This window comes from Cherax quadricarinatus, chromosome 1, assembly GCF_038502225.1.
Source record: "Cherax quadricarinatus isolate ZL_2023a chromosome 1, ASM3850222v1, whole genome shotgun sequence".
Classification (NCBI taxonomy): domain Eukaryota; kingdom Metazoa; phylum Arthropoda; class Malacostraca; order Decapoda; family Parastacidae; genus Cherax; species Cherax quadricarinatus.
Window position 1 is genome coordinate 86,491,966 of NC_091292.1, and position 21,977 is coordinate 86,513,942.

Genomic DNA, 21,977 nt, shown 5'->3' on the forward strand with positions numbered 1-21,977 from the left:
TGCTTCTCACCACTGAGGTCCTGGGATCGAACCTCTCTCTCTTCTCCGTGCAAAGGAATCGAACTGGGAATCTTGCGATTTTGAGACAAATGTTCTGTTAAGTGAACTACCCCACATCTCTTTCTCGGATTAAACATGATGATATGCTCCCATTCCACCAAGGGTTATTTAATTCCCGCGGATTTAATGGTTCTGGAATATACTAATACAATAGCATGAGTAAGGTAGCATCCCCGTCAAGGACCGGAAGATAGGAGCAGCAGCAGTAGCAGCAGCAGCAGAAGAGCAGCAGCAGCAGCAGCAGCAGCAGCCTCCAGGCCATGATCAAAGGGCAGTTGAGGTGGGGAAGGCAAAGGAGCGAGGATGGACCACCAGCACCTCACAAAGGGAATAATGTAAGACCAGATCTAAGGGCAGGAGAGGTCAGGAAGCGGCCCTCTCCAGCGCCTCCTCCTGGACGGTTCCGGGAGAAATCGAGGGTGTCTTTACCGTCACATGTTCGGGAGTGTAAGCGCGACTCCATCTGACTGGGGAGAGAGAAAAAAAAGAAAAACACCAGACATGGTGAGAAAGAGAGTAAATGAGTAAGAGAAGAACTGAAACGTGGAAATGTACCAGAAATGGAGAGGGGCAGTGAGAACGAGACAAAGAAACAAACCGGGAGAGTAGGAGCAGTCATTCCAGCTTATAAGCTGATATCCCTGACTAGCAGACGGTGTTAGACACCACTGATTAGCAGATACCTCTAACTAGCCAACATTACTGATATTACTGAGCAGCGGACATCACTGACCCGAGGGCAGTACCAGCTTATGGACTCCTCCGCCTCGCTTTATCTAACAAGCCTTCAACAGCGCCTGGAACCCACTATAAACGAGGTCTTCACTGAGGTTATACTAATCCTGGCCTGTATTGTGGCCAAAACTCTCCATCGGCAAAGAGATTATCCAACAAAGAATACCTTAGCTCTTCATCGATTTCACCTGGCTAAGAATCACAGTGGACGCAGCTAAACGGTGGGTGTCTACGCGACAACAACTGGTTAGAGGAACTGCTTTGTTAGTGGAGTGGTGTACTACTGAATCAGTGGAAATGGTAAGCTCTCAGTGAGCAAGTAAGGCTTCGGCAGGGAGACTACTGCGCTACGCAGATTCACGCATGGCCTTACCCGGAGGGTATTACCTAGACTCTAGGTCCTAGAGTCTGTTCCGGGGGTCAACACCCCCGCGGCCCGGTCTATGACTAGCCTTGGTCTGCATTGTCTGAACTCTGCAACTTCCAAACATTTGCATGATAATTGCAACTAAGTCACCAACATCAATGGGATCCTTAATCCATATTATCCTGCTAGTCTACTGTTCCCACTAGCCGCTACAAATGGCATTACATTATATCCTTGGAGGAACAAAAGGTTGTTGATGTGGTACAACACAACAGTGCCACGATCACAAGTGCAAAGAAAATGATAGGATGGATAATAAGAACGTTCAAAACGAGAGATGCCAAGCCAATGATGATCCTTTTCAAATCACTTGTTCTCTCTAGGCTGGAATACTGCTGTACATTGACATCTCCATTCAAAGCAGGTGAAATCGCAGATCTAGAGAGTGTACAGAGATCCTTTACTGCACGTATAAGTTCTGTCAAGCACCTTAACTACTGGGAACGCTTGGAAGCACTTGACTTGTACTCGTTGGAACGCAGGAGGGAGAGATATATCATAATCTACACTTGGAAAATCCTGGAAGGAATGGTCCCAAATCTGCACACAGAAATCACTCCCTACGAAAGTAAAAGACTGGGCAGGTGATGCAAAATGCCCCCAATAAAAAGTAGGGGCGCCATTGGTACACTAAGGAAAAACATCATAAGTGTCCGGGGCTCAAGACTGTTCAACAGCCTCCCATCAAGCATTGGGGGAATTGCCAATAAACCCCTGGCTGCCTTCAAGAGAGAGCTGGACAGATACCTAAAGTCAGTGCCTGATCAGCCGGGCTGTGGCTCTTACGTTGGACTGCGTGCGGCCAGCAGTAACAGCCTAGTTGATCAGGCCCTGATCCATCGGGAGGCCTGGTCATGGACCGGGCAGCGGACGCGTTGTTCCCCGGAATAACCTCCAGATAACCTCCAGGTAACCTCCAGGTAACCTCCAGGTATGCATGTTCATCTACCTTGGCTGATACTCGTACCTCATTTAATGACGGTCAGTTGGGAAATGCTGCTGATCATAGAGAAACAAAGCAACCAAATAGGTATAAGTATTTGGCATGCCAAATACAACATTTTCGCAATTGTGAATATACATTTAATGAAGTGAGATGCACATCCTGTCTCAATATCTTCACGCAAGCCGAAGAGTGGCTTTTGCTGTCAAGTATGTTGACTTGAGTGGCTGTGTTGTCAATTCTGCTGTCTTGACTGGCTTGGTGCTGTCAAGTCTGCTGTCTCGACTGGCTTTTTGCTGTCAAGTCTCCTGACTTGAGTGGCTATGTGTTGTCAATTCTGCTGTCTTGAGTGGCCATGAGGGCCAAAAAAATATGGTAAATCTGAGGAGCAAGGGAAAGGAGGGAGGTGAGCGGCACCATCTTGATATGATGATGAGTGGGCTAAAAACCAAACTGCATGAGGAATGGGGGAAAATCGATTTCTTTCAGGAAGAAACTGATTAAAGGGCTCTAGAACTGGAGCAGAAAGTGAAAAAAGTTGTCAGGTCTTACTGTCTTGACTGCCTTTATGCTGTCAGGTCTGCTGTCTTGACTGGCTTTGTGCTGTCAAGTCTGCTGTCTTGACTGGCTTTGTGCTGTCAAGTCTGCTGTCTTGATTGGCTTTGCTGTCAAGAATACAGCTTTTAAAGCAATAAGTTAGTTTGAAAGATACTCTTAATTTAGAGCCAGTGAGCGGGACATTACAACAACAACAGTAACTACAAAATAAACAACAATAACAACTACAAAATAAACAGCAACAACAACAGCAACTACAAAATAAACAACAACAATAACAACTACAAAATAAACAACAACAACAGCAACTACAAAACAGACAACAACAATAACAACAAACCTGGTCATAAGCTCCTGGCTGCGGAAAACTTGACGGATATTTACACGAGAAAATATTCGTGATTACCAGTATTAATATTGCTTTAATTATAAAATTTAGGTATAATTTTGTTGCGTTAGGGAAATGCAGGGCAACAAGAGAGAGAGAGAGAGAGAGAGAGAGAGAGAGAGAGAGAGAGAGAGAGAGAGAGAGAGAGAGAGAGAGAGAGAGAGAGAGAGAGAGAGAGAGAGACAGAGAGAGAGACAGAGAGAGAGAGAGAGACAGAGAGAGAGAGACAGAGAGAGAGAGAGACAGAGAGAGAGAGACAGAGAGAGAGAGAGAGAGAGAGAGTGAGAACAACAACAACAGTATAACAATGGTTGTGACAGTATCACTGAAGTTAACAAAGATCACTCTCACGTACGCCCACGTACACCCCGCCCAGTGAGTCAACCTGCAGGATCGTGCATGCTACATGTTCTCTAAATCACCTCCCACACAGTTCTTTCTCAGCTACCTCCCACACAATTCTTTCTCCACCTGCCACACAATTCTCCATTACCTCCCACACAATTCTCTCTCCAACACAACTCTCTCCCCCTTTTCCTCTTTGTCCTTCTCCTTCTCGTCCTCCTTTTCTTCCTCCTCTTCTCTATCCTCTTCATAGACTCCTCTTTCTCCTCCCCATAAGCAGCCTGGTCTCTCCCTCGGGAGTTCACCCCAAGACACAAGTTCGGATGAGAGAATTGGGGAGGTGAGGTCAGTAGATCAACTCACCCCACTGGGAACGACCCACATAAACCAGGAATCAGGTACTAGTGTGTGTGTGTGTGTGTGTGTGTACTCACCTAGTTGTACTCACCTAGTTGAGGTTGCGGGGGTCGAGTCCGAGCTCCTGGCCCCGCCTCTTCACTGATCGCTACTAGGTCACTCTCCCTGAGCCGTGAGCTTTATCATACCTCTGCTTAAAGCTATGTATGGATCCTGCCTCCACTACATCGCTTCCCAAACTATTCCACTTACTGACTACTCTGTGGCTGAAGAAATACTTCCCAACATCCCTGTGATTCATCTGTGTCTTCAGCTTCCAACTGTGTCCCCTTGTTACTGTGTCCAATCTCTGGAACATCCTGTCTTTGTCCACCTTGTCAATTCCTCTCAGTATTTTGTATGTCGTTATCATGTCCCCCTTATCTCTCCTGTCCTCCAGTGTCGTCAGGTTGATTTCCCTTAACCTCTCCTCGTAGGACATACCTCTTAGCTCTGGGACTAGTCTTGTTGCAAACCTTTGCACTTTCTCTAGTTTCTTCACGTGCTTGGCTAGGTGTGGGTTCCAAACTGGTGCCGCATACTCCAATATGGGCCTAACGTACACGGTGTACAGGGTCCTGAATGATTCCTTATTAAGATGTGTGTGTGTGTGTGTGCGTGTGTGTGTGTGTGTGTGTATGTGTGTGTATGTGTGTGTATGTGTGTGTATGTGTGTGTGTATGTGTGTGTGTGTGTGTTAGGCCGGGGTGAGGGGGAGGGGTAATATTGAGACGAGGGGAGCACTGATGGAAGACTCCGCTGACGGCTTTCAGGGGAGGGGAAAGCCGAAATGGGGGAGAGAGAGAGACTTAAAAGGCATACTGTACGGAGTAGGTCTTCTGGGGTGTGAGTGAACGGCACCGTTTGTTGCTTGAACCTAAGGGAAAGGGGTCTAATGGAAATAAGGACTTGCTATACTACCACTTGAAACTAAGGAAGGAAATTGATTACTTGGAACTAGGGGAAGGAGGTAGGGGAGAGGAAGACTGCAACTAAGAGTAAGAGGTATGAACTGGGAGAAATGTAGGTGGAAATAGCGAAGGAAATGAGACAAGGGGCCAAAAGGAAGATCATGGAAACTGTGTGTGTGGGGAAATTAGTACGAGAAGTGATGAAGAATTGTGAGGAGGAGAAGGAGGGAGAAGAAGAGGATGAGGAGGAGGAAGAGAAGGAGAAGGAGGGGGACGACGAAGATGAGGAAGAGAAGAAGAAAATGAATTACTGTGAATTCTTCAATTAAAATTTTAAATTAATTAAGATGAAATTATTTATTTCTAGAGAGTAACACAAATACAGAAATTTATACATCCAAACTGATTACATATTGAGTTTGATCATATTATAATACACATATAATTAAATACAATGTAAGACCCTTGATGAAGCCACTAATTATGCAAGTACATTTCTGCCAGACTGAACGTAAGCCTCACTAACTAATTAATGTTAAACCTAGAACAAAATTTAAGTTAGTATAGCTTGAATAAGACATAACAATCATAAGTGCATTGAAACAGGTTGCGAGAAAAGAATTGATCAAGCTCAAAGAAATTATACTCAAATTGCAACGGTTCAGTAACCTTGATATTGCGAAGTGGTTGAACAGAGATGTTGAAATCTAGAATTTAGAACTTAAAGACAGACAATGGATGTAACACTTCTGAGAGATATAATTCAGATTTAATAGGGGCTTTTTGAAGATATAGGCCGATGGGGAGACTCTTGGCCTTTTATCTGCATTAAGTTCTTGGACATGTTGAGTGCTACACGTGGAATGCCAACGAGATTGTCATTCCTTGTATTGTGTCTACGTGTTGTGTTGCAGCTCTCCAGATAGAATTTAAGCTCTGAGTCATGGTTAGCGTCGAGTGTCTTGTAAACACAAAGTGCAGGGTAGAAAGTGTGAATATTCTGTAGGCTAAGTAATTTTAAACATTTGAATAAAGGAAGTATATGTGCTGCCTGGAGCCTCAGTGAGTGACAGGTCTTAGAGATGATTTTTGCTGAGTAACCACAGATTTAAGGTAGTTAGCTGTTGTTGATCCCCACGGACATAGGTGAGTGTTGTTGATCCCCACGGACATAGGTGAGTGTTGTTGATCCCCACGGACATAGGTGAGTGTTGTTGATGCCCACGGACATAGGTGAGCGTTGTTGATCCCCACGGAAATAGGTGAGTGTTGTTGATCCCCACGGACATAGGTGAGTGTTGTTGATCCCCACGAACATACGTGAGTGTTGTTGATCCCCACGGAAATAAGTGAGTGTTGTTGATCCCCACGGACATAGGTGAGTGTTGTTGATCCCCACGAACATAGGTGAGTGTTGTTGATCCCCACGAACATAGGTGAGTGTTGTTGATCCCCACGGACATAGGTGAGTGTTGTTGATCCCCACGGACATAGGTGAGTGTTGTTGATCCCCACGGACATAGATGAGTGTTGTTGATCCCCACGGACATAGGTGAGTGTTGTTGATCCCCACGGACATAGGTGAGTGTTGTTGATCCCCACGGACATAGATGAGTGTTGTTGATCCCCACGGACATAGGTGAGTGTTGTTGATCCCCACGGACATAGGTGAGTGTTGTTGATCCCCACGGACATAGATGAGTGTTGTTGATCCCCACGGACATAGGTGAGTGTTGTTGATCCCCACGGACGTAGGTGAGTGTTGTTGATCCCCACGGACATAGGTGAGTGTTGTTGATCCCCACGGACATAGGTGAGTGTTGTTGATCCCCACGGACATAGGTGAGTGTTGTTGATCCCCACGGACATAGGTGAGTGTTGTTGATCCTCACGGACATAGGTGAGTGTTGTTGATCCCCACGGACATAGGTGAGTGTTGTTGATCCCCACGGACATAGGTGAGTGCTGTTGATCCCCACGAACATAGGTGAGTGTTGTTGATCCCCACGGACATAGGTGAGTGTTGTTGATCCCCACGAACATAGGTGAGTGTTGTTGATCCCCACGGACATAGGTGAGTGTTGTTGATCCCCACGGACATAGGTGAGTGTTGTTGATCCCCACGGACATAGGTGAGTGTTGTTGATCCCCACGAACATAGGTGAGTGTTGTTGATCCCCACGAACATAGGTGAGTGTTGCTGATCCCCACGAACATAGGTGAGTGTTGTTGATCCCCACGAACATAGGTGAGTGTTGTTGATCCCCACGAACATAGGTGAGTGTTGCTGATCCCCACGAACATAGGTGAGTGTTGTTGATCCCCACGGACATAGGTGAGTGTTGTTGATCCCCACGGACATAGGTGAGTGTTGTTGATCCCCACGAACATAGGTGAGTGTTGTTGATCCCCACGAACATAGGTGAGTGTTGTTGATCCCCACGGACATAGGTGAGTGTTGTTGATTCCCACGGACATAGGTGAGTGTTGTTGATTCCCACGGACATAGGTGAGTGTTGTTGATCCCCACGGACATAGGTGAGTGTTGTTGATCCCCACGGACATAGGTGAGTGTTGTTGATCCCCACGGACATAGGTGAGTGTTGTTGATCCTCACGGACATAGGTGACTGTTGTTGATCCCCACGGACATAGGTGAGTGTTGTTGATCCCCACGGACATAGGTGAGTGCTGTTGATCCCCACGAACATAGGTGAGTGTTGTTGATCCCCACGGACATAGGTGAGTGTTGTTGATCCCCACGAACATAGGTGAGTGTTGTTGATCCCCACGGACATAGGTGAGTGTTGTTGATCCCCACGGACATAGGTGAGTGTTGTTGATCCCCACGGACATAGGTGAGTGTTGTTGATCCCCACGAACATAGGTGAGTGTTGTTGATCCCCACGGACATAGGTGAGTGTTGTTGATCCCCACGGACATAGGTGAGTGTTGTTGATTCCCACAGACATAGGTGAGTGTTGTTGATCCCCACGGACATAGGTGAGTGTTGTTGATCCCCACGGACATAGGTGAGGGTTGTTGATCCCCACGAACATAGGTGAGTGTTGTTGATCCCCACGAACATAGGTGAGTGTTGTTGATCCCCACGAACATAGGTGAGTGTTGTTGATCCCCACGGACATAGGTGAGTGTTGTTGATTCCCACGGACATAGGTGAGTGTTGTTGATTCCCACGGACATAGGTGAGTGTTGTTGATCCCCACGGACATAGGTGAGTGTTGTTGATCCCCACGGACATAGGTGAGTGTTGTTGATCCCCACGGACATAGGTGAGTGTTGTTGATCCTCACGGACATAGGTGAGTGTTGTTGATCCCCACGGACATAGGTGAGTGTTGTTGATCCCCACGGACATAGGTGAGTGCTGTTGATCCCCACGAACATAGGTGAGTGTTGTTGATCCCCACGGACATAGGTGAGTGTTGTTGATCCCCACGAACATAGGTGAGTGTTGTTGATCCCCACGGACATAGGTGAGTGTTGTTGATCCCCACGGACATAGGTGAGTGTTGTTGATCCCCACGAACATAGGTGAGTGTTGTTGATCCCCACGGACATAGGTGAGTGTTGTTGATTCCCACAGACATAGGTGAGTGTTGCTGATCCCCACGAACATAGGTGAGTGTTGTTGATCCCCACGGACATAGGTGAGTGTTGTTGATCCCCACGAACATAGGTGAGTGTTGTTGATCCCCACGGACATAGGTGAGTGTTGTTGATCCCCACGGACATAGGTGAGTGTTGTTGATCCCCACGAACATAGGTGAGTGTTGTTGATCCCCACGGACATAGGTGAGTGTTGTTGATTCCCACAGACATAGGTGAGTGTTGCTGATCCCCACGAACATAGGTGAGTGTTGTTGATCCCCACGGACACAGGTGAGTGTTGTTGATCCCCACGGACATAGGTGAATGCTGTTGATCCCCACGGACATAGGTGAGTGTTGTTGATCCCCACGAACATAGGTGAGTGTTGTTGATCCCCACGAACATAGGTGAGTGTTGTTGATCCCCACGGACATAGGTGAGTGTTGTTGATCCCCACGGACATAGGTGAGTGTTGTTGATCCCCACGGACATAGGTGAGTGTTGTTGATCCCCACGGACATAGGTGAGTGTTGTTGATCCCCACGGACATAGGTGAGTGTTGTTGATCCCCACGAACATAGGTGAGTGTTGTTGATCCCCACGGACATAGGTGAGTGTTGTTGATCCCCACGGACATAGGTGAGTGTTGTTGATCCCCACGGACATAGGTGAGTGTTGTTGATTCCCACGGACATAGGTGAGGTGCGGATAGATTAAACAGTAGTACAGGGCGAGCACAGATGCTCGAGGAAGATCAAAATAATAGCGTAGTTTTGAGAGAATGGCCTCTGTTTCATAATTTTTATTAGAAATATTTTGGACGCTAGCTTTGAGTGTTAGTCTACTGTCCAAGTGTATTCCAAAGATTTCACCTTTGTCTCGTCTATCAACTGGTGTATTGTTATCATTAGTGTTAAAAAGAATATCCTTTGATTTATTTTCAAACATTATATGGAAGGTCTTGTCAGTGTTGAGTGTCCTATCTATCTATCTATCTATATATATATATATATATATATATATATATATATATATATATATATATATATATATATATATATATATATATATATATATATATATATATACATATGATACTCAACCTGTTTAATAACTCCATGCGCATTAAAGGCCTTAAAATTTTAACTCCCTTTTAGAAAATACAAAAATTTCCCAATTCTCCTGCTGCTGCAGAAAAAAAAGCTATAGAGCATCTTCATCTGACCTAAATTCTGCTTAGACTGATTATTTTAAAACCCAATTTAACAACATCATCAATCCTGTGTATCTTAACACCTACCATTTTAATGTTCAACCTACCATTCACGCTGTTATCGATGTCAACAATTTATTTTAACTTAACCAGTTGTCTTACTAGATAAAACCATAAGTATCATAAACCAAATTGTTACAGTTTGTGCCAGAGACTGAACTTGTGCGTTCTTAATGCAGAACATCTGCCAGAAATGTTCTGCATAACCAGGGACTTGACAGAGGTGTTACCTATTCCTGTATTATTACCAGCCATCAACCATCATCACCACCATCAACCACCATTACCACCACCAACCATCAACCACCAACACCCCTCCCTCACATACATCCCGGTCCAGCTTGCTTCTCCCAACCTTTACGAGAGAATCTACCAGTAAGTTATAAAAGACGTCTTTTACCTATAAGTTACGCCTCAGTATATTTTTCAGAGACTTTCCTCTGGCGAGCGGTCATTGCGGTTACTGAGGTGAGAAAGTAAGACGCGGTTATTGGAGTGTGAGGCTCGGTCATTGCGGTCATTGGTGTGAGTGTGAGGTGCAGTTATTGCCGTGAGAGATTGTGAGGTGCGGTCATTGCGGTTACCGACTCTCTTGCGGTCCAGCTCATTCCGTCATGCCAGCGATGTTTTGCTCATCTTCAACCTTCGATTGATGCTGCTGTCATTTTCATCTCTCCATTGATGCTTCTTCGCCTCATGACAAAGCAACAACAATAACGACAACAACAACACTGATAATGATAATAATAGCAACAATATTCATAATAATAATTATAATAATAATAATAATAATGATAAAATAATAAAATAATAATAAAATAATAATAATAATAACACTAATAATAATAATAATAAAACTAATAATAATAATAATAATAATAGAGAGAGAGAGAGAGAGAGAGAGAGAGAGAGAAAGAAAGAAAGAAAGAAAGCTTAATAAACATCGATTAGTGAAAGCTCTCCAATCGACAGTTGAAAGCATACCCATTGCTCCGCTCATCACCAACATGCATAGTTGAAAGATTGATCTGTGAGTCAATTCAGTATTTGGATATTCATCAGGGGTTCGTCCGGGGCGAGCGAGTATCAACACAGATTCGGATATACATAAAGTTGTTTGGTAGTGAAGAGAGAGGAAGGAACCTTCCCTTGTGCTTGGTTATTGCTGTCAATAACGATGTCTCTTTCATAATGGAATCTGGCGATGGTGTGTGTGAATGTGTGGAGGTTTTCTGCTTTGTGTGTAGATGGGTTTGTACTCACCTATTTGTGATTGCAGGGGTCGATACATAGCTCCTGACCCCGTCTCTTCACTTATCGATACTAGGTTCTCTCTCTCCCTGCTCCATGAGCTTTATCATACCTCGTTTTAAAACTATGTATGGTTCCTGCCTCCACTTCATCACGTACCAGACTATTCCGTTCCTGACAACTCTATGACTAAAGAAATACTTCCTAACATCTCTTTGACTCATCTGAGTCTTCAACTTCCAATTGTTTCTATGTCCCGTTTCTGGAACATTATGTTTTTGTCCACCTTGTCAATTCCTCGCAGTATTTAGCATGTTATCAATCTTCCCTAACCCTCCTGTCCTCCAGTGTCGTCAGGCAGATTTACTTTAACCTTTCTTCGTAGGACATTTCCCTTAGGTGCAAACCTTTGCACTTTCTCTAATTTCTTGACGTGCTTGACCAGGTATGGGTTCCAAACTGGTGCTGCATACTCCAGTATGGGCCTGGCGTACACAGTGTACAGAATCTGGAACGATTCATTACTGAGGTATCGGAACGCTATTCTCAAGTTTGCCAGGCGCCCATATACTGCAGCAGTTATCTGACTGATGTGCGCCTCAGATGTGCTCGGTATTATACTCACCTCAAGATAATTTCCTTGAGTGAGGTTTGCAGTCTTTGTCCACCTAGTCTATACTCTGTCTGCGGTCTTCTTTGCCCTTCCCCGCTCTTCGTTACTTTGCATTTGGCAGGGTTAAATTCGAGGAGTCAGTTGCTGGTCCAAGCTTCCAGCCAATCCAAGTATCTTTGTAGTATTGCTGATCCTCATCCGATTTAATGATCTTTATTAACTTCACATAATCTACAAACAGGGACACTTCTGAGTATATCCCTTCCGTCGTGTCACTCACATATACCAAAAATAGCACAGCCCTAGGACTGACCCCTGTAGAACCCCGCTTACGTGTGTGTGTGTCTGTGTGTGTGTGTTCGTGTATACTCACCTGTGTGTGGTTGCAGTGGTTGAGTCTCATCTCCTGGCCCTGCCTCATCACTGATCGCTACTAAATTCATTCTCTCTTGGCTTCGAGAGCCTTATCGAACCTCTTCTTAAAGCTATGCGTGAATTCTGCCTCTACCACTTCATTCTCCAGATCGTCCCACTTTCTGACAACTCTAAAAGTAAAGAAATACTTCCTAACATCCATGTGATTCATCTGTGTGTTCAGCTTCAAGCTGTACACTTGTGTTTCTGTTCCCCGTCTTTCAGACAATCTGTCCCTATCCATCAGTTATTTGCTCTCGGTATTTTGTACGCTTTTATCATATCACCCCTAGTCCTCTAGTGTCACCACCAAGCTGATTTCTCTTTACCCCTCCTCACAGGACATACCCCTTATCTGCAGGACTAGTCTCATTGCAAACCTCTGTACTTTCTCCAATTTCTTGGCTTACCTGACGAGGTGTAGGTTCAATACTGGTGTTGCGTACGCCAATATGGACCTGACGTACTCCGTATACAGTTTTTTTAATGACTCCTCACTTAGATTTTGCAGCCTTTGCCCACCCCAACCCACCCTGGTGTGTACCCCGTCTGTGGACTTGGTATATCAAACAAACATACTTTATTTATTTCTATATTATATAAAATTCAATTTACATGTATTAAAATATTGTTAAATACAAAAGTGATCCACTAACATGCTGAGCACTGCAGACTAATCCTTGGTACTCGTGTGTCCGTTGTGCATGCCCGTGACTGGTGTTTCCGTGGTGCTTGTGTGGTACTAGTGTGTCCGTGGCTGGTGTTCGTGGCTGGTGTCCGTGGTGCTGGTGTGGTACTAGTGTGTCCGTGGCTGGTGTTCGTGGCTGGTGTCCGTGGTGCTGGTGTGGTACTAGTGTGTCCGTGGCTGGTATCAGTGGCTGGTGTCCGTGGCTGGTATCCGTGGCTGGTGTCCGTGGCTGGTGTCCGTGGCTGGTGTCCGTGGTTGGTGTCCGTGGCTGGTGTCCGTGGCTGGTGTCCGTGGCTGGTGTCCGTGGCTGGTGTCCGTGGCTGGTGTCCGTGGCTGGTGTTCGTTGCTGGTGTCCGTGGCTGGTGTCCGTGGCTGGTGCCTTCATCTTGCTGGACTATAAGCGACACAGGGCAATATCCTGGCCGACGCGTTTATCAGGTCCGGCACACCACCCATCTGTGTGCAAAGGAGGTGTTGGGCGGAATGGGTGGCCTTGTGGAATGGGCGGTCATGTAAGACGGGTGGTAGTGTGGGTGGTGGTGTGGGATGGGTGGTGGTGTGAGTAATGATAGTGTGGGATGGGTGGTGGTGTGAGTAATGGTATTGTGGGATGAGTGGTGGTGTGAGTAATGGTAGTGGGGGGATGAGGGGTGACAGGGAATAGTAGCATGCCCAACACAGAACAACACTGCAAATTGCTCTGGGTAGCAAAAGCTCCTCTGGATAGAAGCCGTTGGATCTATCCCTTGATAAAACTAAGCCTCTTGCCTATCCTTCAAAAGTGCCTCCTGGCCCGGAAGAAACAGAAGGCTTTGGATAGCTGTGTTGGATCTGGATAGAGGGAGTTCAGGCCTTCTGGGACGATGGTGCTGATGTTGGACCTTGATGCAGGCCTCCCGGGAGAAGGCCTGCAGGACCTGGATACAGGTGCAGGCCGTCCAGCGAAGAGGTGCAGGATCTGTAGTCCAGTTTACGACTTGCCTTACTCTCTCGGCAGCTTCTCCTCACTCAGTTCCTCACACTAAATCCTGAATTTTATTGGTAAACTTTTCCTTCCCGACCCCCCCTCCCAGATGCTGGTTCTATCCCTTACTATCTCCTCGCATTTCTCCCCTCAACTTGATACATCTCTTTCCTTTGTTTTCTCTTTTTTTCGGTTAATTTTTCATATATGTATATATATATATATATATATATATATATATATATATATATATATATATATATATATATATATATATATATATATATATATATGCAAGGAATTCGCGAGAGCATGCGAAATATACACAAACACTGATCTCTGGCTGAAGGAGACTCGAACCTACGAACCTTAGGACAAGGTACGCAGTGCTTTACCAATCTACCCACACTGGACCAATACCTTGGCGTGTAGCATGTTTGTGTATATTTCGCATGCTCTCGCGAATTCCTTGCATTGTTCAAATCTCTAGTAAGGCTGATGCATGCAGGGGATGAGATGAAAAGCTGTAAGCCTTCTCCCTGAAAGCTGGCTGCCTTGGATCAAACGTGTAGCGCATGCTACACGCCAAGGTATTGGTCCAGTGTGGGTAGATTGGTAAAGCACTGCGTACCTTGTCCTAAGGTTCGTAGGTTCGAGTCTCCTTCAGCCAGAGATCAGTGTTTGTGTATATTTCGCATGCTCTCGCGAATTCCTTGCATTGTTCAAATCTCTAGTAAGGCTGATGCATGCAGGGGATGAGATGAAAAGCTGTAAGCCTTCTCCCTGAAAGCTGGCTGCCTTGGATCAAACGTGTAGCGTATGCTACACGCCAAGGTATTGGTCCAGTGTGGGTAGATTGGTAAAGCACTGCGTACCTTGTCCTAAGGTTCGTAGGTTCGAGTCTCCTTCAGCCAGAGATCAGTATATATATATATATATATTTATTATTATTATCACACTGGCCGATTCCCACCAAGGCAGGGTGGCCCGAAAAAGAAAAACTTTCACCATCATTCACTCCATCACTGTCTCGCCAGAAGGGTGCTTTACACTACAGTTTTTAAACTGCAACATTAACACCCCTCCTTCAGAGTGCAGGCACTGTACTTCCCATCTCCAGGACTCAAGTCCGGCCTGCCGGTTTCCCTGAACCCCTTCATAAATGTTGCTTTGCTCACACTCCAACAGCACGTCAAGTATTAAAAACCATTTGTCTCCATTCACTCCTATCAAACACGCTCACGCATGCCTGCTGGAAGTCCAAGCCCCTCGCACACTAAACCTCCTTTACCCCCTCCCTCCAACCTTTCCTAGGCCGACCCCTACCCTGCCTTCCTTCCACTACAGACTGATACACTCTTGAAGTCATTCTGTTTCGCTCCATTCTCTCTACATGTCCGAACCACCTCAACAACCCTTCCTCAGCCCTCTGGACAACAGTTTCGGTAATCCCGCACCTCCTCCTAACTTCCAAACTACGAATTCTCTGCATTATATTCACACCACACAATGCCCTCAGACATGACATCTCCACTGCCTCCAGCCTTCTCCTCGCTGCAACATTCATCACCCATGCTTCACACCCATATAAGAGCGTTGATAAAACTATACTCTCATACATTCCCCTCTTTGCCTCCAAGGACAAAGTTATTTGTCTCCACAGACTCCTAAGTGCACCACTCACCCTTTTCCCCTCATCAATTCTATGATTCACCTCATCTTTCATAGACCCATCCGCTGACACGTCCACTCCCAAATATCTGAATACATTCACCTCCTCCATATTCTCTCCCTCCAATCTGATATCCAATCTTTCACCACCTAATCTTTTTGTTATCCTCATAACCTTACTCTTTCCTGTATTCACTTTTAATTTTCTTCTTTTGCATACCCTACCAAATTCATCCACCAATCTCTGCAACTTCTCTTCAGAATCTCCCAAGAGCACAGTGTCATCAGCAAAGAGCAACTGTGACAACTCCCACTTTATGTGTGATTCTTTATCTTTTAACTCCACGCCTCTTGCCAAGACCCTCGCATTTACTTCTCTTACAACCCAATCTATAAATATATTAAACAACCACGGTGACATCACACATCCTTGTCTAAGGCCTACTTTTACTGGGAAATAATTTCCCTCTTTCTTACATACTCTAACTTGAGCCTCACTATCCTCGTAAAAACTCTTCACTGCTTTCAGTAACCTACCTCCTACACCATACACCTGCAACATCTGCCACATTGCCCCCCCCATCCACCCTGTCATACGCCTTTTCCAAATCCATAAATGCCACAAAGACCTCTTTAGCCTTATCTAAACACTGTTCACTTGTATGTTTCACTGTAAACACCTGGTCCACACACCCCCTACCTTTCCTAAAGCCTCCTTGTTCATCTGTTATCCTATTCTCCGACTTACTCTTAATTATTTCAATAATAACTCTACCATACACTTTACCAGGTATACTCAACAGACTTATTCCCCTATAATTTTTGCACTTTCTTTTGTCCCCTTTGTCTTTATACAAAGGAACTATGCATGCTCTCTGCCAATCCCTAGGTACCTTACCCTCTTCCATACATTTATTAAATAATTGCACCAACCACTCCAAAACTACATCCCCACCTGCTTTTAACATTTCTATCTTTTATATATATATATATATATATATATATATATATATATATATATATATATATAAGGTTGTCCAAACAAAAGCTTATTTTGCGAGTCAGATTTTCTTTCTTGTCTTCCTCTACACTGTATATCGTATTTATTTCTTAGGAAGAATCTGCATTTGAATATTTTCTTGGTTTCCTGTTCGTACGTGAAGTTTTCTTTACCTTCAGTATATCATTTAATGTAATTTTCCTTGTTATTACTTCATGTAATATTACTATTCATTAACATTTTCGCCCTGTCCATTGTGTTTCTCTATATAATTATGAAGCTGATGTTATAATTTATCCAAGTTAAAAATTTGTGATATGGTAAATGTGTTGTTATCTGACGTTGAAGATAAGACGATAAAAGTTAACGTTGGTATAAGAAGGTGAGAGTACAGAGTAGACAGGTGTAGCAGGGGGGTGAGAGACTAGGTAGGTCTCGCAGGGGGGTGAGAGACTAGACAGGTCTCGCAAGAGGGTAAGAGACTAGTTAGGTGTCGCAGGGGGGGTGAGAGACTAGGTAGGTCTCGCAGGGGGGTGAGAGGCTAGGCAGGACTCGCAGGGGGGTGAGAGACTAGGTAGGTGTCGCAGGGAGAGTGAGAGACTAGGTAGGTCTCGCAGGGGGGTAAGAGACTAGGGAGGTGTCGCAGGGGGGTGAAAGACTAGGTAGGTGTCGCAGGGGGATGAGAGACTAGGAAGGTCTCGCAGAGTGGTGAGAGACTAGGCAGGTCAAGCAGGGGGGTTAGAGACTAGATAGGTGTCGCAGGGGGGTGAGAGACTAGGTAGGTATCGCAGGGGGGTGAAAGACTAGGTAGGTGTCGCAGGGGGGGTGAGAGATTAGGTAGGTTTCGCAAGGGGGTGAGAGACTAGGCAGGTCTCGCAGGGGGGTGAGAGACTAAGTAGGTGTCGCAGGGGTGTGAGAGATACGCAGGTGTCGCAGGGGGGTGAGAGACTAGGTAGGTCTCGAAGGGGGATGAGAGACTAGGAAGGTCTCGCAGAGTGGTGAGAAACTAGGCAGGTCTAGCAGGGGGGTTAGAGGCTAGGTAGGTGTCGCAGGGGGGTGAGAGACTAGGTAGGTGTCGCAGGGGGTGAAAGACTAGGTAGGTGTCGCAGGGGGGGTGAGAGAATAGGTAGGTCTCGCAGGTGGGTGAAAGACTAGGCAGGTCTCGGTGGGGGGTGTGGGACTTGGTAGGTCTCGCAGGGGGGTGAGACACTAGGCAGGTCTCGCACGGGGGTGACAGACTAGGTAGGTGTCGCAGGGAGAGTGAGAGACTACGTAGGTCTCGCAGGGAGGTGAGAGACTAGGTAGCTCTCGCAGGGGGGTAAGAGACTAGGTAGGCCTCGCAGGGGGGTGAGAGACTAGGTAGGCCTCGCAGAAGGGCGAGAGACTAGGCAGGTCTCGAAAGGGGTTGAGAGACTAGGTAGGTCTGGCAGGGGGGCGAGAGACTAGGTAGGTCTCGCAGGGGGATGAGAGGCTAGGTAGGTCTCGCAGGGGGGTGAGAGACTAGGCAGGTCTAGCAGGGAGGTGAGAGACTAGGCAGGTCTCGCAGGAGGGTGAGAGACTAGGTAGGTGTCGCATAGGGGTGAGAGACTAGGTAGGTCTCGCAGGGGGGTGAGAGACTAGGCAGGTCTCGCAGGGGGGGGTGAGAGACTAAAAAGGTGTCGCAAGGGGGTAAGAAACTAGGTAGGTCTCGTAGGAGGGTGAAAGACTAGGTAGGTCTCGCAGGGGATTGAGAGACTAGGTAGGTGTCTCACGGGGGTGAGAGACTAGATAGGTCTCGCAGGAGGGTGCAAGTCTAGGCAGGTCTCGCAAGGGGGTGAGAGACTAGGTAGGTGTCGCAGGGGAGTGAGAGACTAGGCAGGTCTCGCAAGGGGGTGAGAGACTAGGCAGGTCTAGCAGGGGGGTGAGAGATTAGATAGGTCTCGCAGGGGGGTGAGAGTCTAGGCAGGTCTCGCAAGGGGGTGAGAGACTAGGTAGGTGTCGCAGGGGGGTGAGAGACTAGGCATGTCTCGCAGGTGGGTGAAAGACTAGGTAGGTCTCGCAGGTGGGTGAGAGACTAGGCAGGTCTCGCAGGGGGGTGAAAGACTAGGTAGGACTCGCAGGTGGGTGAGAGACTAGGCAGGTCTCGCAGGAAGGTGAGAGACTAGGCAGGTCTCGCAGGGGGGGTGAGAGACTAGGTAGGTCTCGCAGGGGGGTAAGAGATTAGGTAGGTCTCGCAGGGGGGTGAGAGACTAGGTAGGCCTCGCAGGGGGTGAGAGACTAGGCAGGTCTCGCAAGGGGGTGAGAGACTAGGTAGGTCTAGCAGGGGGCGAGAGACTAGGTAGGTCTCGCAGGGGGTGAGAGACTAGGTAGGTCTCGCAGGGGGGTGAGAGGCTAGGAAGGTCTCGCAGGGGGGTGAGAGACTAGGCAGGTCTAGCAGGGGGGTGAGAGACTAGGCAGGTCTCGCAGGGGGGTGAGAGACTAAGTAGGTGTCGCAGGGGGGTGAGAGACTAGGTAGGTCTCGCAGGGGGTGAGAGACTAGGTAGGTCTCGCAGGGGGGTGAGAGATTAGGAAGGTGTAGCAGGGGAGTAAGAAAAGTAGGTAGGTCTCGTAGGAGGGTGAGAGACTAGGTAGGTCTCCCAGGGGATTGAGAGACTAGGTAGGTGTCGCAGGGAAGTGAGAGACTAGGCAGGTCTCGCAGGGGGGTGAGAGACTAGGCAGGTCTAGCAGGGGGGTGAGAGATTAGATAAATCTCGCAGGGGGGTGAGAGTCTAGGCAGGTCTCGCACGGGGGTGAGAGACTAGGTAGGTGTCGCAGGGAAGTGAGAGACTAGGCAGGTCTCGCAGGGGGGTGAGAGACTAGGCAGGTCTAGCAGGGGGGTGAGAGATTAGATAAATCTCGCAGGGGGGTGAGAGTCTAGGCAGGTCTCGCAAGGGGGTGAGAGACTAGGTAGATGTCGCAGGGGGGTGAGAGACTAGGTATGTCTCGCAGGTGCGTGAGAGACAAGGTAGGTCTCGCAGGAGGGTGAGAGACTAGGCAGGTCTCGCAGGGTGGTGAAAGACTAGGTAGGTCTCCCAGGTGGGTGAGAGGCTAGGCAGGTCTCGCAGGGGGGTGAGAGAGTAGGCAGGTCTCGCAGGGGGGGTGAGAGGCTAGGTAGGTCTCGCTGGGGGGTGAGAGACTCGGCTGGTCTCGCAGGGGGGGTGAGAGGCTAGGCAGGTCTCGCAGGGGGGTGAGAGACTAGGTAGGTCTCGCAGGGGGGTGAGAGACTAGGTAGGTCTCGCAGGGGGGTGAGAGACTGCGTAGGTCTCGCAGGGGGGTGAGAGACTAGGCAAGTCTCGCAGGGGGGTGAGAGTCTAGGCAGGTCTCGCAGATGAGTGAGAGACTAGGTAGGTCTCGCAGGGGGGTGAGAGACTGCGTAGGTCTCGCAGGTGGGTGAGAGACTAGGCAGGTCTCGCAGGAAGGTGAGAGACTAGGCAGGTCTAACAGGGGGGTGAGAGACTAGATAGGTCTCGCAGGGGGGTGAGAGTCTAGGCAAGTCTCGTAAGGGGGTGAGAGACTAGGTAGGTGTCGCAGGGGGGTGAGAGACTAGGTAGGTCTCGCAGGGGGGTGAGAGACTAGGTAGATCTCGCAGGGGGGTGAAAGACTAGGTAGATATCGCAGGTGGGTGAGAGACTAGGCAGGTCTCGCAGGGGGGTGAGAGACTAGGTAGGTCTCGCAGGGGGGGTGAGAGACTACGTAGGTGTCGCAGGGAGAGTGAGAGACTAGGTAGGTCTCGCAGGGGGGTGAGAGACTAGGTAGGTCTCGCAGGGAGAGTGAGAGACTAGGTAGGTCTCGCAGGGGGGTGAGAGACTAGGTAGGTGTCGCAGGGGGATGAGAGACTACGTAGGTCTCGCAGGAGGGTGAGAAACTATGTAGGTCTCGCAGGGGGGTAAGAGACTAGGTAGGTCTCGCAGGGAGGTGAGAGACTAGGTAGGTCTCGCAGGGGGGTGAAAGTCTAGGCAGGTCTCGCAAAGGGGTGAGAGACTAGGTAGGTGTCGCAGGGGAGTGAGAGACTAGGCAGGTCTCGCAGGGGGGCTAGAGACTAGGCAGGTCTAGCAGGGGGGTGAGAGATTAGATAGGTCTCGCAGGGGGGTGAGAGTCTAGGCAGGTCTCGCAAGGGGGTGAGAGACTAGGTAGGTGTCGCAGGGGGGTGAGAGACTAGGTAGGTCTCGCAGGTGCGTGAGAGACTAGGTAGGTCTCGCAGGGCGGTGAGAGACTAGGCAGGTCTCGCAGGGGGGTGAAAGACTAGGTAGGTCTCGCAGGTGGGTGAGAGGCTAGGCAGGTCTCGCAGGGGGGTAAGAGACTAGGTAGGTCTCGCAGGGGGGTGAGAGACTAGGTAGGCCTCGCAGGGGGTGTGAGACTAGGCAGGTCTCGCATGGGGGTGAGAGACTAGGTAGGTCTAGCAGAGGGCGAGAGACTAGGTAGGTGTCGCAGGGGAGTGAGAGACTAGGCAGGTCTCGCAGGGGGGTGAGAGGCTAGGTAGCTCTCGCAGGGGGTTGAGAGACTAGGCAGGTCTAGCAGGGGGGTGAGAGACTAGGCAGGTCTCGCAGGGGGGTGAGAGACTAGGTAGGTGTCGCAGGGGGGTGAGAGACTAGGAAGGTGTCGCTGGGGAGTAAGAAAAGTAGGTAGGTCTCGTAGGAGGGTGAGAGACTAGGTAGGTCTCCCAGGGGATTGAGAGACTAGGTAGGTGTCTCAGGGGGTGAGAGACTAGATTGGTCCCGCAGGGGGGTGAGAGACTAGGCATGTCTAGCAGGGGGGTGAGAGATTAGATAAATCTCGCAGGGGGGTGAAAGTCTAGGCAGGTCTCGCAAGGGGGTGAGAGGCTAGGTAGATGTCGCAGGGGGATGAGAGACTAGGTATGTCTCGCAGGTGCGTGAGAGACTAGGTAGGTCTCGCAGGAGGGTGAGAGACTAGGTAGGTCTCGCAGGGGGGTGAAAGACTAGGTAGGTCTCCCAGGTGGGTGAGAGGCTAGGCAGGTCTCGCAGGGGGGTGAGAGACTAGGCAGGTCTCGCAGGGGGGGTGAGAGACTAGCTACATCTCGCAGGGGGGTGAGAGACTAGGCAGGTCTCGCAGGGGGGGTGAGAGGCTAGGCAGGTCTCGCAGGGGGGTGAGAGACTAGGCAGGTCTCGCAGGGGGGGTGAGAGACTAGGTAGGTCTCGCAGGGGGGTGAGAGACTAGGTAGGTCTCGCACGGGGGTGAGAGACTAGGCAGGTCTCGCAGGGGGGTGAGAGACTGCGTAGGTCTCGCAGGTGGATGAGAGACTAGGAATGTCTCGCAGGGGGGTGAGAGACTAGGTAGGTCTCGCACGGGGGTGAGAGACTAGGTAGATCTCGCATGGGGGTGAGAGTCTAGGCAGGTCTCGCAAGGGGTGAGAGACTAGGTAGGTGTCGCAGGGGGGTGAGGGACTAGGTAGGTCTCGCAGGTGAGTGAGAGACTAGGTAGGTCTCGCAGGGGGGTGAAAGACTAGGTAGGTGTCTCAGGGAGGTGAGAGACTAGGTAGGAGTCGCAAGGGGGTGAGAGACTAGGCAGGTCTAACAGGGGGTGAGAGACTAGATAGGTCTCGCAGGGGGGTGAGAGTCTAGGCAAGTCTCGTAAGGGGGTGAGAGACTAGGTAGGTGTCGCAGGGGGGTGAGAGACTAGGTAGGTCTCGCAGGGGGGTGAGAGACTAGGTAGGTCTCGCAGGGGGGTGAAAGACTAGGTAGGTGTCGCAGGGCG